Here is an 18166-nt window from a genome sequence, read left to right on the forward strand (position 1 = left end):
ATAAAAAGCACCACTCACTGGCCAATCAGCTGTTGATGGCCGACAGAAATGCAGCCCAGTCATGACGGGAAGTTTAATTAATTTGATTGATTTTGATTTGAAAGTTTATTTTGAAAAAAGAGAAAAGAGAGAAGTAAGCAACAACAACAGACAATGAAAAGATTGTTCAAACAGGAGTGGAAAGAAGTGGAACTTTCATCCCACCCCTTCATAAGAAAGAAACTGATCATTTGTGGACACTTAATAGCACCATTAATTAGTGCCAACATTTTGTTTTGTTGGAGGAAATGATCCCTGTTAAAGATAATGGGCCTAATTGACAGCTTTGCTGCTGGAAATGTGGAAAGTAGCCTATCATGTCTACACCTCATGGTGTTTGAGGGATTTTCCTTTTTGTTTTTTAAAGAGGGACACTAGGTATATTTCTAACACAGCTCAATATCAGGATGATTTTATTCAGACTATCAATTTGGTGTTGATATGATTTAATTGTGGCGTCAGCTTTAAGCTTTATTGTAGCATATATAACGTTATGACAAAGAAGACCAATTTATCAGACGCAATGATGTTAGACGATAATTGTAATACACGCAATTCATCTGTGCAGCATTGATTTCATGGGATTCAAGGGTGTGATCAGTGTCAGATGTACAGGTACAGGTACTGTAGCTACTTGAACCAGTGACGAGTCATTTAACCTACACATCATTTTATTTGCTGCCTTGTTTTGTCTTGATTTTTCCCTCTCTCCTCCTCTATTTCTTCTTTCCTCACCCGTTTCTTTTTCTTCTCTATTATGTGATTTCATTGATGTTTTGACAGGGGAATTTCTTTGATAAGCTTTTAGTGGCTTCTAACCTCTCCGGCACTTTTCTTTTTTTAATCTTGTAAATGTTATACTGTCTGTTTTTAACATTATGTGCAAATAAACTAATCTAAACTGAAACTAAACATTATTCATCCCGTTATGCGTTGCCACGCATGTTTCCTCCTCCTGCAGCTGCCACGGTGTTGGCCTTTTCTCTAATGTTGCTTTTCTCCTCCTCATATTTTAGTAGAATTAATCTCGGATCCTCACATGAGAAATACGTTTTTTTTCCCTCACATACGGCGCTCTGTGAGGACGCTCAGTGACGCTGCGCTTCTCTCATAATTGTGATTGGTCCGCTGCATGCGTGTTCACGGCTCTTGATAAAGCAACCCTGGGTTGAGTTACCGAGTTGATATCCAGCGTTGTGATACCGATTATCCTGATTGCCATTGTTGGGGTTAGTCAACCCAGGATAGGTCTGGGTAACCCAGGAAAGGTTGATCTCACTTTGTGATACAGGCCCCGGGATAAGCACATGCTACAGAACAGCTGGGAGGAGATCGGAAGGGAATTAAATGTGAGTTGGTCGGTAGCGAAGGAGAAGTGGAGGTCTGTGCAAGTTATCGAAAGCCCCGGCGGACATCTGGAAGTGACGCTCGTCATCAATTTCTCTCATCAGCAGTACTAGAGAAAAGAATTCTCCGTCCTCCAGTCGCGATGTATTTAACGGCCTCACCGACCACCGCCTCCTACAACGCTGCCTCTGTTATTGTCTTTTATGCAAGAGGTACATTATCAATATCTCCTCCACAGTCGCCATGTTTGTTTTTGAGTTTGTTGTTGTCATAAACTTTTGCCTCTGGGCTGCCTTCTGGTGGATATATTGGTTAACATCCATGCCAACGTAAAGGACGCATGGAAGTATGTGGGCAGTGATGGTAACATTGTTTGAAACGGACGTAAACATTTTCGTACGTAGAGGGAGCATACATGGGCCTTTAGAAGGTCACGGTTTACAAAAGTGAATGTCAGGTCTGTGACAAGACACAAAGTTTGATCTCCTGCATGAAAGTCAAATGCTCTACATGCCTATCCACCACCTCAGTGTTTACATCCTTACCAGTGTTCGGGAGTAACTAAGTACATTTAAGTTGCCTACCCTTTGTAAATCAATTAATTGTACCTTGTTACCCGGAATTTGTGAAGAACATGGCAAACATGTTGGTTTTCTGATTGACTGGAGACCTCATTAAACAACAGCACAGCTGTATCAAAACATTCAGAAGAAAATATTGTGCTTAAAATGAAATTATTTGCTTTGTAAACGATTAAAATACGAAAACGAAGATTAAAATAATAAAAGCGCTGGCAGATTTTTAACTCGTTTTGGGAAAAAAACAAAACAAAACTGGTGAGCCGTTTTCAAACTGAATCATTCTCTGAGTCCAGAAAATGAAACGTCTTCTTTGCATCCATGTGGTGTTATGAACTTGCTTTCTTTCAGGAACACTACATTTTTAGGTGGCTAAGTTTTGCCGTTTGGCTTCGAAACAACTGTAATTTAGATTAATTAAATGAGAATGACAATTTCAAATGTCACCATACAAGTTTGGTGGAGAATACATGCAGCTTTTGATGCTCCTGTATTATCAGTTTTTATGATGTCTTTTTTTATTCACTGCCTAATAACAAACGTACACTGTAAAAATAAAGGACATATAGCTATCAGGACGTCTAGTTTGGTTTGTGGAGTCATATTCAACATTTCGGGCGAGAGATTGGAGCGGTGGAAGAGCAATTGGTGGATCTGACTGAGAAGCTGAGGACACTACCAACAGACAGCCTGTCACTTAAAGCAGCCCACCCTTAATTATGCATAACTTTAAGCCATGATCAAATGTGAACAGGTAAGTTATATAAAAATGTATCCCCCCATGGTTGTCGTGAACAGGGTTATTAGCTATAAAACCCCAAAAGCGATTATTGTACCAGGCTGTAAACATGTTTATTTCTGCTGTAAAGGTGAACATTTTAACATGGGCATCTATAGGGATTGACTTGCTTCTGTAGCCAGCCTCAAGTGGTCATTCAAGGAACTGCAGTTTTTGGCATTTGTGTGTTGGCTGAACTTTAAAGCTCCGCAGGTTGCCGGTTGTCTGATTTAGTTCATGTTTCTATTAACATTAATGATGCCCTTCATGATATCTGACATTTTTGCTAATATTTCCTCTTTATTATTCCTCTTCATGTGCATTGTCAAGATCAATAGCTGTTTTAACCTCAGTCAGTCCAGTTTATGTGCACATACATGGACAGAAAATATAGGAAAAGAAATTAAAAGTTAAAACATTGTGCAGGAGAGGTTGGCTTATGAAGATACCTCCCCTATTAAATAACAACAGTCATACATAAAAAGAAGAAGAAGATCTTATACTCTTTATAGCAGGGGTATGTACAAGGACTACAATAAAAACAGCCTTTTGCATGACACTGGTACATTTATAACAATGTTTATTAATGTTTGTTGTCCTTGTTAGACAGACCAATAAAGAAAGAAAGCTAGTGTCCTGTTCCCAGATAAGGCGGTACAGGGGTTTAAAAGGGCCAGCTAACAAAATGAAAAATGTACAAGATTTGTAACCCTAGCTCTGTCCCTCTGTGTTGCCAAGCAAGCCCAGAGCTGCTCTTTCCTGGCGGCTAATAAACAAAACAATTCACAGATTATGTAAAAATGGGCATGTTGCCTAAATGGCAAGGCTCACATTCAGATATTGTTAGGGTGCCCAAAAGGCCAGCGACAACTCTGGGCCCTCCAAGCAAAGCAGAGAGCAGCTCTGTGCTGTGTTTATATTGACCACAGTTACAACCCTGCTGCTGCTGCCAGCCTGCTGCTCCATATCTTAGCTTGTCAGGGGGCTCATGAAAAGTTTTGAGACTTTGCACCAAAAGCTCTCTTCTTCTTTCTTGGAAGACCTTTTGAATATTTCAAAACTTTCTTCTGTGGAACTCATCTGCATATTGTATCCAAAACAGGAATGACAAACTAATTGAAATGCAGTGTTCTATTATGTTCGAGTGAAGGCAGACATCTCTACAGCCGATACTTCCAACACTCGGGTGAACTGTCCCTTTAAAACGTGCGTGAGCAAAGATTTGATCTCATTAAAATTTAGGTGATAGTCAACATTTGGTCAAGTAATATATTAAATACAGTCTTCCTAAAAGTACTTGCAGATTGAAGTTAATAATTGAAATAGATCAAAATTTTTTAGAATTGTCTTTACTGTATTACACACTTTTGAAACCTGACAATATTTAAATGAGCTGGTCATTCCTTTAAGGTCATCCATCATAGTCTCAATAGTAGTATTGTTCCTTGTCTGGTCTGAACTGACTTGAGGGGTGTGTGTGAACATGGCCGGGCTCTGAAGATGAAAACATCACTCAGAGAGACATCAATACAGCTGTTTTCATCCACTGCTGTGAAGCCAGACTTTAATCAACGCTGTTGTCACTCTGATACCAACCATCGCAGTATGTCCCGGAGCACTGTCTTTAATAAAGCTTCAGAGGAACTGTCAACACCTGCACGCTTGGAGAGATTGATACAGATAGCAAACAAATATGTTGGGAAAAATCACCGAAAAATGTCAATAATTTTCAGTGTGTGGGGCATGCTGGATACAAAAAGTGACATCACACCATGATGAATCATGTGGGATGTTAGCTGGCTGACAGCCTGGTTTCACAGATTCCAATAATCATTGTAATCACTCGAAAAAGTCTTTAAATAGATGCTCAGTGCTGGAACGTGAGAGAATTGTATTTCCTCGCCATGAGATAATTAATGCATGCAAGAAAGATAATGAGAAGCAGTGATTTAATGCTACAGAGGGACATGAAGTGTTAGGAAGCCTGGCAGATAAACATGTACAATATCTAAGTCTCACAGAGATCGTCTTCACAGTTACTAGTCCATATCCATTGAGTGCACAGTTGCCCACGTACAGTTTCACATGGCGTGTGTTTGGGATACAGGTCATAGGAAATTGCAGATTAAATGTCAACTGAACCCATTAAGAAGAGCAATGTATTCAGACAGAGTTTTTGTGAATTTGATAGTACGATTGCTTTATTGAAAGTACAGTAGTACCATTGCCAATAGTGGGATAGTTAGTGGGCTAAAACTGTACATTAGTAGTTGAGGTAGCACGTTGAAAGGCACATAGTTAAAGTGTTTATATGTTGTATTGACTTAAAAGTGGGGCGCACTGGTAGTTCACATGGGAAAGGTGCGGCTAGCCCTTGTTGCAGCAGCATACCATACCATGACTTAGTCATACCAAAAATTAGAAAAAAACAACAACATTGGTCCACAGGGGGAGCCACAGCGATCGGTCGCATTTTAGCCATTTTTAAACATTTTTCTGTTGTTATAGCGCCACCCAGTTGCCAATTAGAGTTAAATTTCTCCAGTCACCTTGAGGTGTCCTGTTCTACATATCTACCAAGTTTAGTAAAAATCCATATGGCGGTTAGGCCTAGATAAGAAATTAGCTCTCTAGCGCCCCCATTTTGTTTGATGGGGTCAATAATGGAGGGGTCCCCTCAGATTATGTGTGGTCATATGCCTACAAAGTTGCGTGGTGATCAGTGAAACCCTTGAGATGTTATACACCTTTATGTGATGAGCCATGCCCTCCGCAATATTCATTACCTTATAGAAGCTCAGTTTTAGTAAGTTTTCCAACTTTTGCCAAGAGGGAACTTTAGATATTGGTCCCTAGATTATGTTCACCCAGTTTCATGCAGATCGGTCAAACTTCCTAGGAAGAGATCGATTTGAAGTGTTTTTCAAAAAATTCAAAATGGCATAAAATCTATATAACCGGACGTTATGGGTTCTTGAGGCAAATGTGTTCCTCATGAGGAGAGGCATCTCTGTGCAAAGTTTCATGTCTCTACGACATACGGGGCATGAGATATGCCCATTCAAAGTTTGCAATTTCAGTCGGTTGCTATAGCGCCCCTCTTTGGCCAATTGATGTAATATTGCTTCAATCACATCCTCCCATGACCTTCTACCACTGTGCCAAATTTCACATGGATTGACCAAGTCAGTGAGGAGAAAAACGTGGAACAGACCCACACACACACTCACACACACAGACAGACAGACAGACAGAGTTTTCGTCATTATATAGTAAGATGGTGCAAAATGTTTCTGGTGTTGGTGAGGTTAGTTTAATGTATAGTTTTTGGTTACATTTTTTTCAGGCAAAACTTTGACCAAACGTCATTATAATAACATTGTGTTGCCTTCATGACTTCATGGGAATTGCTCATTTCCAAATTATACATTTTTTCAGATCTACAGAAAGTGATGCATTACTCCTGTCTGGGGTCTTAAAGACCACAGCTGTAACATATGGTTAAATATAACACATGTTCTTATGCTCTCTATCTGCGATTGGTGACCTTAAACATAAATAATGTCACTATGTAGGATAACAAACTGAAGACTTCTTTGTCTGTGAATTACTTTGGAAAAAAGCAATAAAAATTTGGTAGTGCATTGTCTATATAAAACATTTAAAACATAAAATATATCCTTATTTGATGGAAAACCAATGTTATATGTGCACTTCCTGTCACAGTCCAGTTCTCTGCATTCAGAGACTTTTTGTTAACTATTTGGCATCATCTTTTAGTTGCTTATATTAGTTTATCTCAGCCAGATCTGGAAAAACTTGTCCATGCATTTACCTTCAGTAGACTTGACTATATGGGATCTTTACAGGTCTCCTTAAACAATCGATCAGACAGCTGCAGCAGATAGAGAATGCTGCTGTTGAGTCCTCACTAAGACCAAGAAAGTGGATCACATCACTCCAGTTCTGATCTTTCTGATCAGGTCTTTACACTAGCTTCCTGTCTGTCAGAGAATTGACTTCAAAATACTGCTGTTGGTTTACAAAACACTGAATGGTTTGGGGCCCATATACATTTCTGACCTTCTGCCACACTGTGAACCACCAAGACTAAACATGGAGAAGCAGCGTTTAGTTTTTATGCACCACATAAGACGTATCTGTTTGCCTCTGCCATTTGTTAAATCAATTATTTATTAATTTCTTGCACTGTACTGTTATTTTAAATTATGCAAATATTTGTATTGCTTTTAACCACACTGCAACTTTATTAAACTCAATTTTAAATCATTTTAAATAATATTTTTGTCTTTGCACTTCTTGTCTGCACCTTGGCTATTTTTAATAATTTTTTTTTTGGGTCAATCGTTTAGAATTAATTTGACCTTTTATATCTTTTTTCTCTTTATTCTTTTATTGTTAATCTGTATCCTTTATTATGTTGCATGTTTGCTCTGTGAAGCATCATCAGTTTCACCTATCCCTCTTCCAGGTTTCACCTGTCCCTCATTATCCTTCCCTCCCTAAGGGTTCCAGCCTGTTTACTCGTGTTTTCCTCATATTTGGCATTTCTATTTTTTGGGATTTTGTCTGTTATCTGACCACGCTTTTGCCATCTCCCTACTGAATTAGTTTGCTTTGTCTTTGCTTGACCTCCAGTGTGCTGAACCCCTTCTGACAAGTAAAGACTGTGACTTTTATGTAGTTTTAGTGTCTGTTTTGTGCATTTGAGTCCAGTTCCTGCATTTTGGTTGTTTTTAACCCTGCCTTCCAAAATTTGTCACCTGCATTAAATGTGCATGTCAAGATTTTTCTATGTACTGGGGCTTTAATAAGACCAGAAGAAAAGAAAAAAAAAAATAGGAAATTGCTTTTGCATGTATTCTTATTCTTATTCTTATTCTTATTCTTATCTACACATAAAGCAGTGGGGCATGTGCAGCCTTGTCTCTTATTATTTCTATATAAACATAATTTTGGGACCCTAAATATATCATTGCATACAGTGACTGACAACAGAACGCATGACTGCCTTAGATCAGACAAAGGAAGCGCCTGACATAGTCACCTCTCTTGTTCATAATAATTGCTCCCTTTCTAGCTGGCTGTCTTGGGTGAACTCACTTGGCAACTTTACCTCTGCTGATTTCACGCACCAGCTCATTTTCCATCATGCAAGTTCCATCAAAGTGGGACATCGAGCTCGCGGCTGAGAAAAGATGGGAGTTACAAACAATACAGCGAGAGATTCCAACAATGGGCCCTGAAGCATCTGCTCAATACATCCATATTTCTCCTCAAAGAAACCACGTCTGCACCTGTTGGAATTCAGAACAATATAAAAGGAAAGCTATAGGCAGTGTCAGCTCAGCTGTCATTCTGTTTCATGCTAGACGAGATGTTTTACAAAGTAAAAAATCAGCCTTTAAAATGGCTTCAATCTGCACACAGTTGACACTCTACCAATAATGAAATTGATATAATGTACAAAGATGGTTGCTTAACTCACATTTCAAGTCTTTGTAAGTCCATTTTCACAATGCACTGAAATGAAAGGAGGTCAGCTGCTGCCTGAAAGATGGGGAGGTCTTTAAAAATATATTACAACTGTAAGATGCTTTGTAGAAAATGGCACTTACGTGGAATGTTTTACAAAACTGAAATTAGTGATTAAAGGGATAACTACTGTGCTGACGCTGTAAAGTGTCACTTAAGTTAAAATCTCCGTCAGAGCAGCAGATTCATTTAAATCAGATTTACTTGTCTGCTGTCTCCCTCTTTTCCCCTCTTACTCTCTCCCTCCCTCCTTTTCTTTGTTGCGTTGGTCAATGCTCAATACTGTGCCATCGATGCTGTGCATCTCCTGACACCACTCCGCCTCAGCAGAGGGAGGCTAATTTATCTCCCATTACCAGGTCTGGCACATGTTCCCCCCTCTCTCATCAGCTTTGTGTCTGCTTCATCCACTCTGCTGTAGTCTCTCTGCATGTGTATTTGATGCCACAAAAGCTGAGAGAGCAGTGTGTGTGTGTTTGCCTGTGTGTCTCCCTCTGTTGTTCCCCTTGTTTTTCTTACTCAACAAGTAATGTTTATATTACCATAATTGTGCTGACCTTTATCTTTTGGGCAATTTTCCATGCATGCATACTGAGGGGGAAATCTGGCAGAGATGTAATTCAGTCAGGTGCAGTGTGCCTCCAAAACCCCCTGCAAAAGGCCTTTTTCGTGGAGGACATGTTAACTCAGGTGTGACTAACAACATTAATAATGGCTGCATTCCATTTGGCTGTACCACTTCCAGGCCTTACTCAGAGATGACATGGTTTTTGTTATGGGAGGAAAAACACAGGTGTAAATACTGAAATTAACGATGCCTGAGTTCTATGCCACTGTTGCAATTTCAGGGTGCTCGTATTGTCATGCTGGCTCACTGTCATGCTGTCAAGTCTAACTGGGACACTTACAACAGAGGCATCGTTAATGTTATTAGTAACACCTGTGCTTTTGTGCATGCTGGACACTTCCTTGGACACTCCCATGAAACAGGACCTTCATTAATGTCATTAATTACACCTGTGGAGCGACAGGATACATATACACATTCTACTCTTGTGTAAGTGAGCTGGGGCCATCATTCAATATCATTTTATTCCCCTCTACCCAGCAGCCACTTGTGTCACCTCCACCTTTTCTGTTATTAGAAGAGAAGTGGAGGAAGGTCTCTGTGACCCTCCTGCTCTCATGGTACTTTGGCTCTCTGTCATGACTGCTGTCTTTCTTTGTCCACACATCTCTTAGAATAGCATTTGTTCAGTCTGGTTTACAGGTAGCTGGCAGACTGATGATGATGTACACTCAAGTTAAAGTTGTCCACTGAGCGGTGTAGAGTGCCTCTCATTCAAGATGCTTCATCAGCAGAGGTGATGAAGAATCTTGGATGAGAGGTGAAGTGTCTTCAATTCGACAGAGCTACTGCCCAGTGCCTTCAGAAGTCAGAAGACAATGTACCCAGAAGCATGTTTAGCCCACCATTTAATATCAAGTAGCCCATATTTAGTGACGTATAAGAGGTCAGGTCTGTTGCTAGAGTCACTTTTGTGTGTTTCGTGTTGTTTTTGTGAGCATTTAGTCTGACTCTGGCTCAGTTAATGTGACAAGTTGGACTCACCACAGAATATTTAGTTAAAACAAGCATCATTTATTTACCTAAGATTACTTTTATCACCAATGGGGTGTGTAGGTCAGCATAGTCAATAATGAAAGCCATGCATGGATGTGTGTCAGGTGTACTGTGGAGGTGTTGAAGGTGCGAAACCAAAAGGCAATGATGCAAAAAATGTTAGTTTCAAATTTCCATAATTTTGTTGTTTAGAAACATAACAATCGTAACATTTTTTTCAGTCTCCCAGTACTAATTGAACACAGTGCTGTCAGCATGAGCTGTCAGCTTATAAACAACCCACCAACAACCAAATCCACAAGAGGATGAAATTTCACAAGATAATTGGTGGTGTGTATTGATGACCTTGACGTCAGAACCAGATCTAACAATGCATTTAGCTGTGCTCATGATATATGAAAAAACTTTGGATGATTAATATTGTTCTAGTTGTTGTATTTAGAGGCATTGCTGCTGAATGTAGCCACTATCAGAAGCCCCGTGCTTAAGTAGGTATCATTTTGTAAACAGGTGTAGGTTTGACAAATTACCTTAGTCTTAAAGGTCAACAAAGGTCAATCAATCAATCAATCAATCAATTTTATTTATAAAGCCCAATATCACAAATCACAATTTGCCTCACAGGGCTTTACAGCATACGACATCCCTCTGTCCTTATGACCCTCGCAGCGGATAAGGAAAAACTCCCCCAAAAAAACCCTTTAACGGGGAAAAAAAATGGTAGAAACCTCAGGGAGAGCAACTGAGGAGGGATCCCTCTTCCAGGACGGACAGACGTGCAATAGATGTCGTACAGAACAGATCAGCATAATAAATTAACAGTAATCCGTATGACACAATGAGACAGAGAGAGAGACAGAGAGAAAGAGACAGAGAGAGAGATGCAGGTAATGACAGTAGCTTACAACAACATTATTGAAAGTAATAATATTATAGTTATAGTTCTGGCTACTGTGGTACAATATGTTGAAAGTATGTATTAATATCTGGCAGTATACATGTGTGAAAATAATCATATGTGTATAATAACAGTAGAAGTATGACTAATGACTAATGATGGCAGCAGCAGCAGGAGGCATCTGGCAGGACCACGGCAGCAGCACAACCACACACGTCACGCTGTCCAGGCACCGCTGTGATATGAGTTAACCTGAGAGACAGTGGAGCACAAAGACTCCGGAGAAGAAGCCGAGTTACTGACATCCAGAATGGCCGAGTTAGCAAGATGCAGTAATAGAATACGAGAGAGAGAGAGAAGGAGAGAAGGTGCCCGGTGTATTATAGGGGGTCCTCTGGCAGACTAGGCCTAAGTCAGCCTAACTAGGGGCTGGTACAAGGCAAGCCTGAGCCAGCCCTAACTATAAGCTTTATCAAAGAGGAAAGTCTTAAGTCTAGTCTTAAATGTGGAGACGGTGCCTGCCTCCCGGACCGTAACAGGAAGATGATTCCACAGGAGAGGAGCCTGATAGCTGAAGGCTCTGGCTCCTGATCTACTTTTGGAGACTTTAGGGACCACGAGTAACCCTGCGTTCTCAGAGCGCAGTGTTCTGGTGGGATAATATGGCACTATGAGCTCACTAAGATATGACGGAGCTTGACCATTTAGAGCTTTATAAGTTAACAGTAGGATTTTAAATTCAATTCTGGATTTTACAGGGAGCCAGTGCAGAGAAGCTAAAACAGGAGAAATATGATCTCATTTCTTAGTTCCTGTTAGTACACGTGCTGCTGCATTCTGAATTAGCTGGAGAGTTTTTAAGGACTTACTAGAGCTACCTGATAATAGAGAGTTACAGTAATCCAGCCTAGAGGTAACAAAAGCGTGGACCAATTTTTCTGCATCTTTTCGGGTCAGGATAGGCCTAATTTTCACAATATTACGCAGATGAAAAAATGCAGTCCGTGAGGTTTGTTTTAAATGAGAATTAAAAGACAAATCTTGATCAAATATTACTCCGAGGTTTCTTACGGTAGTGTTAGAGGCCAGAGCAATGCCATCTAGAGAAACTATGTCATCAGATAAAGAGTCTCTGAGTTGTTTGGGGCCAAGAACAATAACTTCAGTTTTGTCTGAATTTAACATCAGGAAATTGGTGCTCATCCAAGTTTTTATGTCTTTAAGGCAGTTATGGAGTTTAGTTAATTGATTACTTTCTTCTGGCTTCATCGATAAATACAACTGAGTATCATCCGCATAACAATGGAAATTTATAGAGTGATTTCTAATGATGTTACCTAAAGGAAGCATATATAGAGTAAATAGGATTGGTCCGAGCACAGAACCTTGCGGAACTCCAAAACAAACTTTGGTACGTAAGGATGATTCATTATGAACGTCAACAAACTGAAAACGATCAGATAAATAAGATTTAAATCAGCTTAGTGCAGAACCTTTTAGGCCAATTAAGTGATCCAGTCTCTGCAGTAGAATTTGATGGTCAATTGTGTCAAACGCCGCACTAAGATCTAATAAAACAAGTACAGAGACAAGTCCTTTGTTTGAAGCAATCAGAAGGTCATTTGTAATTTTAACTAGTGCTGTCTCAGTGCTGTGATGCACTTTAAATCCTGACTGAAATTCCTCAAATAAATTATTATCATGGAGAAAATCACACAGCTGGTCTGTGACTACTTTCTCAAGGATCTTTGACATAAAGGGAAGATTAGATATTGGTCTATAGTTGGCTAACACCTCTGGATCCAGGGTGGGCTTTTTTAGTAGAGGTTTAATTACAGCTACCTTAAAAGACTGTGGTACATAGCCTGTTAATAAGGATATATTGATCATATCTAATATATGAGTGTTAACTAAAGGAAAGACCTCCTTAAGTAGCCTAGTTGGGATGGGGTCTAAGAGACACGTTGATGATTTAGATGAAGAAATCACTGCGGTCAATTCTTGAAGAGAAATTGGGGAGAAGCAATCTAAATATATATTAGGTCTTACAGCTGTGTTTGAGGTTAGATAGGTACTATCTGAGGACAGGAGGTCATGAATTTTGCCTCTAATAGTTAGAATTTTGTCATTAAAAAAGCTCATAAAATCATTACTGCTAAGGGCTAAAGGAATACAAGGCTCAATAGAGCTTTGACTCTCAGTCAGCCTGGCTACAGTGCTGAAAAGAAACCTGGGGTTGTTCTTGTTTTCTTCTATTAATGCTGAGTAATAGTTTGCTCTGGCATTGCGGAGGCCCCTCTTATAAGTTTTGAGACTGTCTGTCCAGATTAAACGAGATTCTTCCAGTTTGGTCAATCGCCAATTCCTTTAAAATTTTCGCGATATTTGTTTTAACTTACGGGTTTGAGAGTTATACCAAGGAGCGAACTTTCTTTGCTTTTTTAACTTCTTTTTAAGAGGAGCTACAGAGTCAAGTGTTGTTCACAGCGAGCCTACGGCGTTAGCTTAGCTTAGTTTAGCTTAGCATAAATACCAGGAGCGTGGGGACACAGCTACCCTGGCTATCCGAGATACATTAGTGAGCTTTAGAGTTGCTGATACAAAGATTTTTTTTTTTTTTTTTTACCTTTTGACAGAACCAGGTGAACTGTTTCCTTATGTTTTATGTCTTTGTGCTAAGCTAAGCTAAGCTAACTGTCTCCTGACTCAAGGTTTAAATATTTCCATGTGGTGTGAAGCTTCTCATCTAACTTTTGAAAACAAAGCAAGAAAGCGTATGTCCTAAAAAGCTTAAACTTATAAATCAAATTAGTGTCACAGCTGGCAAGGGCCCACACAGTAGAAATTGGGCTGCTGGCTTGTATCCAACAAATAGCTAATGTTATGACGTTGGAATAACATTTAAGAGTTGCTGCATGTTAAATAAACAACAGTGACAGTAAAGCCAACAGCTTTGGCACCATGGGGTCATATTCAAACTTACAGTGTGACCACAGAATGGCTTATAGACAGACCCTTTCACAGAAATGTCACAGCTGCAGCCAATACGAATTAATGTGATTCAGGTGTGCCAATACAAATAGTCAATTTTATTGTCAAGCAAATATTGTTAATTGCCTCAATTAAATCAAGTGTACCCATTATTAATTTTATTGGTTGCAGCTGCCCATTATACAATTTTTGTGGATTTTAGGTTACGTTGTTATTAATGTTATGCAGTCAACCGTAATTGAATTCACTGACCTCATTACTGCCACTGAAAACCACGACCTGTGTGTTCATTATTTCCCTCCATATTTCCCTCCACCTCTTTTCCCATTTCACCTGCTTATATCCACCAATTCTTTGTCTCCCCACCTTCTCATAATTGCCTGGTTCAAAATCAATAGCAGCCACTTCTCTCCCAGCTGATTAGAAAGTCACTGGGAGTGAAAACACACCCAAGGGCATAGAAGCAATAATGCTACTATCTGATAGGCAGTTGCTTAGTGAGCTACACATTTAAGGCAGGGAGATATTAAGAGAGGGATAAATAAAACACAGGGATAATAACACAGGCTATCGGACACTCCTTCCTCAAAAAGTATCCATAGTGCATGACTTGTTTGTGCATATTGAAAGTGACAGAAATGTGTGAAGAATAAAAACAGAGTTTAATCGATATACCTACTTTCTCATCCCGCCACACCTGCCATTTGCGGCTCGGGACAGTCTAGAGGCACCCTGTCTTCATCTTACGTAATATTTAATACTGTCATCAGTCATGTCCTTGGCTGCCTTTTTGATCCAAACTGAGTGAATAAATGTGTAGCCAAGCGTGAAGACAAAGAGCAGTCTTTATGAAGAGCGCACTGAAAGTGGCTTAAAAAACTGCCTTGTATAAGCCAAGGGAGTATTTCTGTTCATATGAGCTGATGGGAGTAAAGAGAGGTCAAAAGAAGTGTGCGAAGGAGGGAAAGATGCAACAGAAATTTGTACTGGAGTGTCTTTTATTGAAGAGTGTGTTTTTGTGTAATTGTTAGATAAATTCATTTCATCCCTTCAATATTATGAGGTGCCACTAATAAAAAATGCAGGACATAATTTTATTATTAGCACTCTTGTATATCCATTCATCCATCCATTTTCATCCACTTATCTGGGGCTGGTTTGCAGGGGCAGCAGGCCAAGCAAAGCACCCCAGACATGCCTCTCCCCAGCAACGCTTTCCAGCTCCTCCTGGGGGACCCCAAGGCTTTCCCAGGCCAGATCCCTCCAGTGTGTTCTGGGTCTGCCCCAGGGCCTCCTACCAATGGGACGTGCCCAGGACACCTCCAGCAGGAGGCGCCCAGGAGGTATCCTAATCAGATGCCCGAACCACCTCAACTGACCACTTTTGACGCAAAGGATGTAGCAGCTCTACTCCGAGCTCCCTTCAGATGTCCGAGCTCCTTACCCTATGTCTAAGGCTGAGCCCAGCCACCCCACAGAGGAAACTCATGTCGTCCACTTGTATCTGCAATCTCATTCTATCGGTCACTACCCAGAGCTAATGACCATAGGTGAGGGTTGGGACGTACAGTAAATGGAGCAGTAAATCGAAAAGCTTTGCCTTCAGGCTCAACTCCCTCTTCACCATGACAGTCCGGCGCAGCGTCCACATCACTGCAGATGTTCTAACGTTCTATTCTACCCTCACGCGTGAACAAGACCCCTATATATTTGAGATCCCTCACTTGAGGCAGTAACTCTCTCCCAGTCCGGAGTGGGCAGTCCACCGGTTTCCGGCAGAGAACTATATATAGCCTCAGATTCTGAGGTGCTGACTCTCATCCCGGCCACTTCACACTCGGCTGCAAACTGCCCCAGTGCATGCTGGAGGTCACTTTGTGATGAAGCCAACACAACCACATCATCTGCAAAAAGCAGAGATGCATTTCTGAGGTCCCCAAACCGGACCCCTTCCTCCCCCCAACTGCGCCTTGTCAAATTGCTTTTAGTTTATCTTGCTACATACAGGAGTATATGTAGCAAGAAAAGTTAAAGGCATTTTTTTTCCTGTTCTGTTCTTATTACTTCCCCTCCTAAACTGAAAGCTATCAAGCTCTTTTTGAAGGAGACAACCTCCTCCCCTCAAAGTTTAACTCATTTTGACAAATCCTGACTGTGTGAGAGGTGCTTTGCAAGATATGCACGACCAGCAGGACTTCAAAATCAAAAAGGAGGGAAATAGACATTAAGACGTTTCAGTGATTATACTGTAAAGCCCTGGGCATAAATGTGAACTCAAACAGATGTAAATGTCCCTCTGACAGTGTAAAATCACAGTCACACCATAAAAAATAACTTCTCATGACAGCACTGTGTACTGTAGATATCTTGCTGGGAGATGACTCACACAGATGTAGGCCTGTGCATATATATTCCACAGGAATTGCACTAGTGAGATTCAATGGAAATGCCACGAGTCCTCCCTCTCTTTTTCTTCTTGGTTTTTGTTGAAGGGATTTCAGCTTTGTTGTCCCACAACACAGGAAATGGATGTAAAAAGAAACTGCAGCGGAAGCAAGGCTGGGGGTGGCAAGAAGAAGACAAGTCACTATTCATTGGATGCTGGGGAGATGAGGGCAAAACGCTGCTTTTCAGAACTCAGCCCGTCTCTATTTTCGGCTTGGAACCATCTTACGGCCACTGGCTGAAATGGGCCCTACTCAGAGCTCTCAGTGGGGTAGAAACTACTTCCAGGAAACTGCTGATTGTTGAAGAAAGAAAAAAAGAATCACTTTCAAGGATTATTTGCTGTGACATGTATAATTTGCCACGTAATGTATAATTTCAATCCATCACACAGCAGTCAAACCCAGGATGCACCTTGTAATGCACCATCACTGATCATTTTCCTCATCTTTTATATCATCTCTCTCTCTTTCTCTGTCTAGAGATGTTTTCCAGAGATGGGCTGCATGAGCCCAGTTTGCCATCAAAACAGTCCCTCGGGATTAAATAAAATATTGAATATAATATTGCTGCTATATTTGTGAAAGGAGTTTGTAAAATGTCAAAAAACAGACAGTTCAGTGAAAGGTAAAACTGTCTGTTCTGCTTCTGGGTCCGCCACTGATGAGTGCTGTTGGCTGTCAGTCCACAACATCTCATTTATTTATTTAGAAGAGAAATATAGCTTTGTTGCATTGTTTCCCTTCTAACTTCTTCCCTTTGCTCCTTTGAGCCCCCTCAGTTTTTTCTCTCTCCTCTATCCTTAAGTGCTCTCCCACCATGTGTTGATGATAAGCGGCGGAGAACCAGCTGGTTCCCGATTCGTCTGTGTGATTATCAAAAACGCCAAGTAAACCAATTCCATTAGCCATTTAGACAGGGAGGGTGACCGCGGGCATGTGGGATTAGGCTTTCACACTCAAACACATAAACATAATAACACACACATACACATATACCTCCAGTGGTCCAACACAACACACAAGGTCATGACATTTTCATGTTGGGACAGGATGAAAATAGAAATAGGGCCATGAGCTGGACAGACTGAGGCACAATGAGTCAGTGGGCTGATAACACAGACAGACTGAATCAGTGGGCTGAAAGCAGAAGGCGGTTTGTGGGAGTGTGTGTATGTGTGTGTGTGTGTGTGTGTGTGTGTTTGTGTGTGTGCATGTGTGTTCTTTCAAGGGGGAGAGAACAGAGAGGAAGTCGGAGAGATGATGTTCTCAGGTTTTTAGGGGGTTAGCTGCAGGTCGTGAACACCAGTCCTGCAGGTCCCTGTGGACGTCCGCAAACTGTTCTTCATACCCTAAACACAGGCCCAAAATAACTCATGTCCCTTTATCCCAATTAGATTTCGTCTCTCCCCTCCTTTCTCACATGCACATACACGCACAGTCTCAGCTGGTTTGCAAGTTTTATGTTCGTACCATCTGTTTTTTATTCTGTTTTTTTTGCTCAGGCACTGTGATGTGGGAAAAAAACGCAGGACAATTTGTTTAAAAACAGAGATGATTCCTGAATGAATTTTAAAGTTTAAAGAAAATTAACACCACTTTGCACTGTACAATTTCTACATTTGGGGCTTGCTATTTATTGGAATTTACAATATAATTTTTTGAAATATACAGAAATAAACAGATCTCTTCTGCATGTGAATGATCTCTTATAACCGACATACTGCAATGGCCAACAGCATCATCACAGCACTCCCCTTTTATTGCTGGTAGTGCCTAGCAAAATAAGAAGAGGAGAGGAGAGGAGAGGAGAGGAGAGGAGAGGAGAGAAAGACTATCTGTGGGATTTGGCAGCAATGGCCTTTCCACAGGGAAACACTGTCCTCTTGTGGTAAATGTTCTGATGAGAGA

This window comes from Epinephelus lanceolatus, chromosome 11, assembly GCF_041903045.1.
Source record: "Epinephelus lanceolatus isolate andai-2023 chromosome 11, ASM4190304v1, whole genome shotgun sequence".
Taxonomy (NCBI): Eukaryota; Metazoa; Chordata; class Actinopteri; order Perciformes; family Serranidae; genus Epinephelus; species Epinephelus lanceolatus.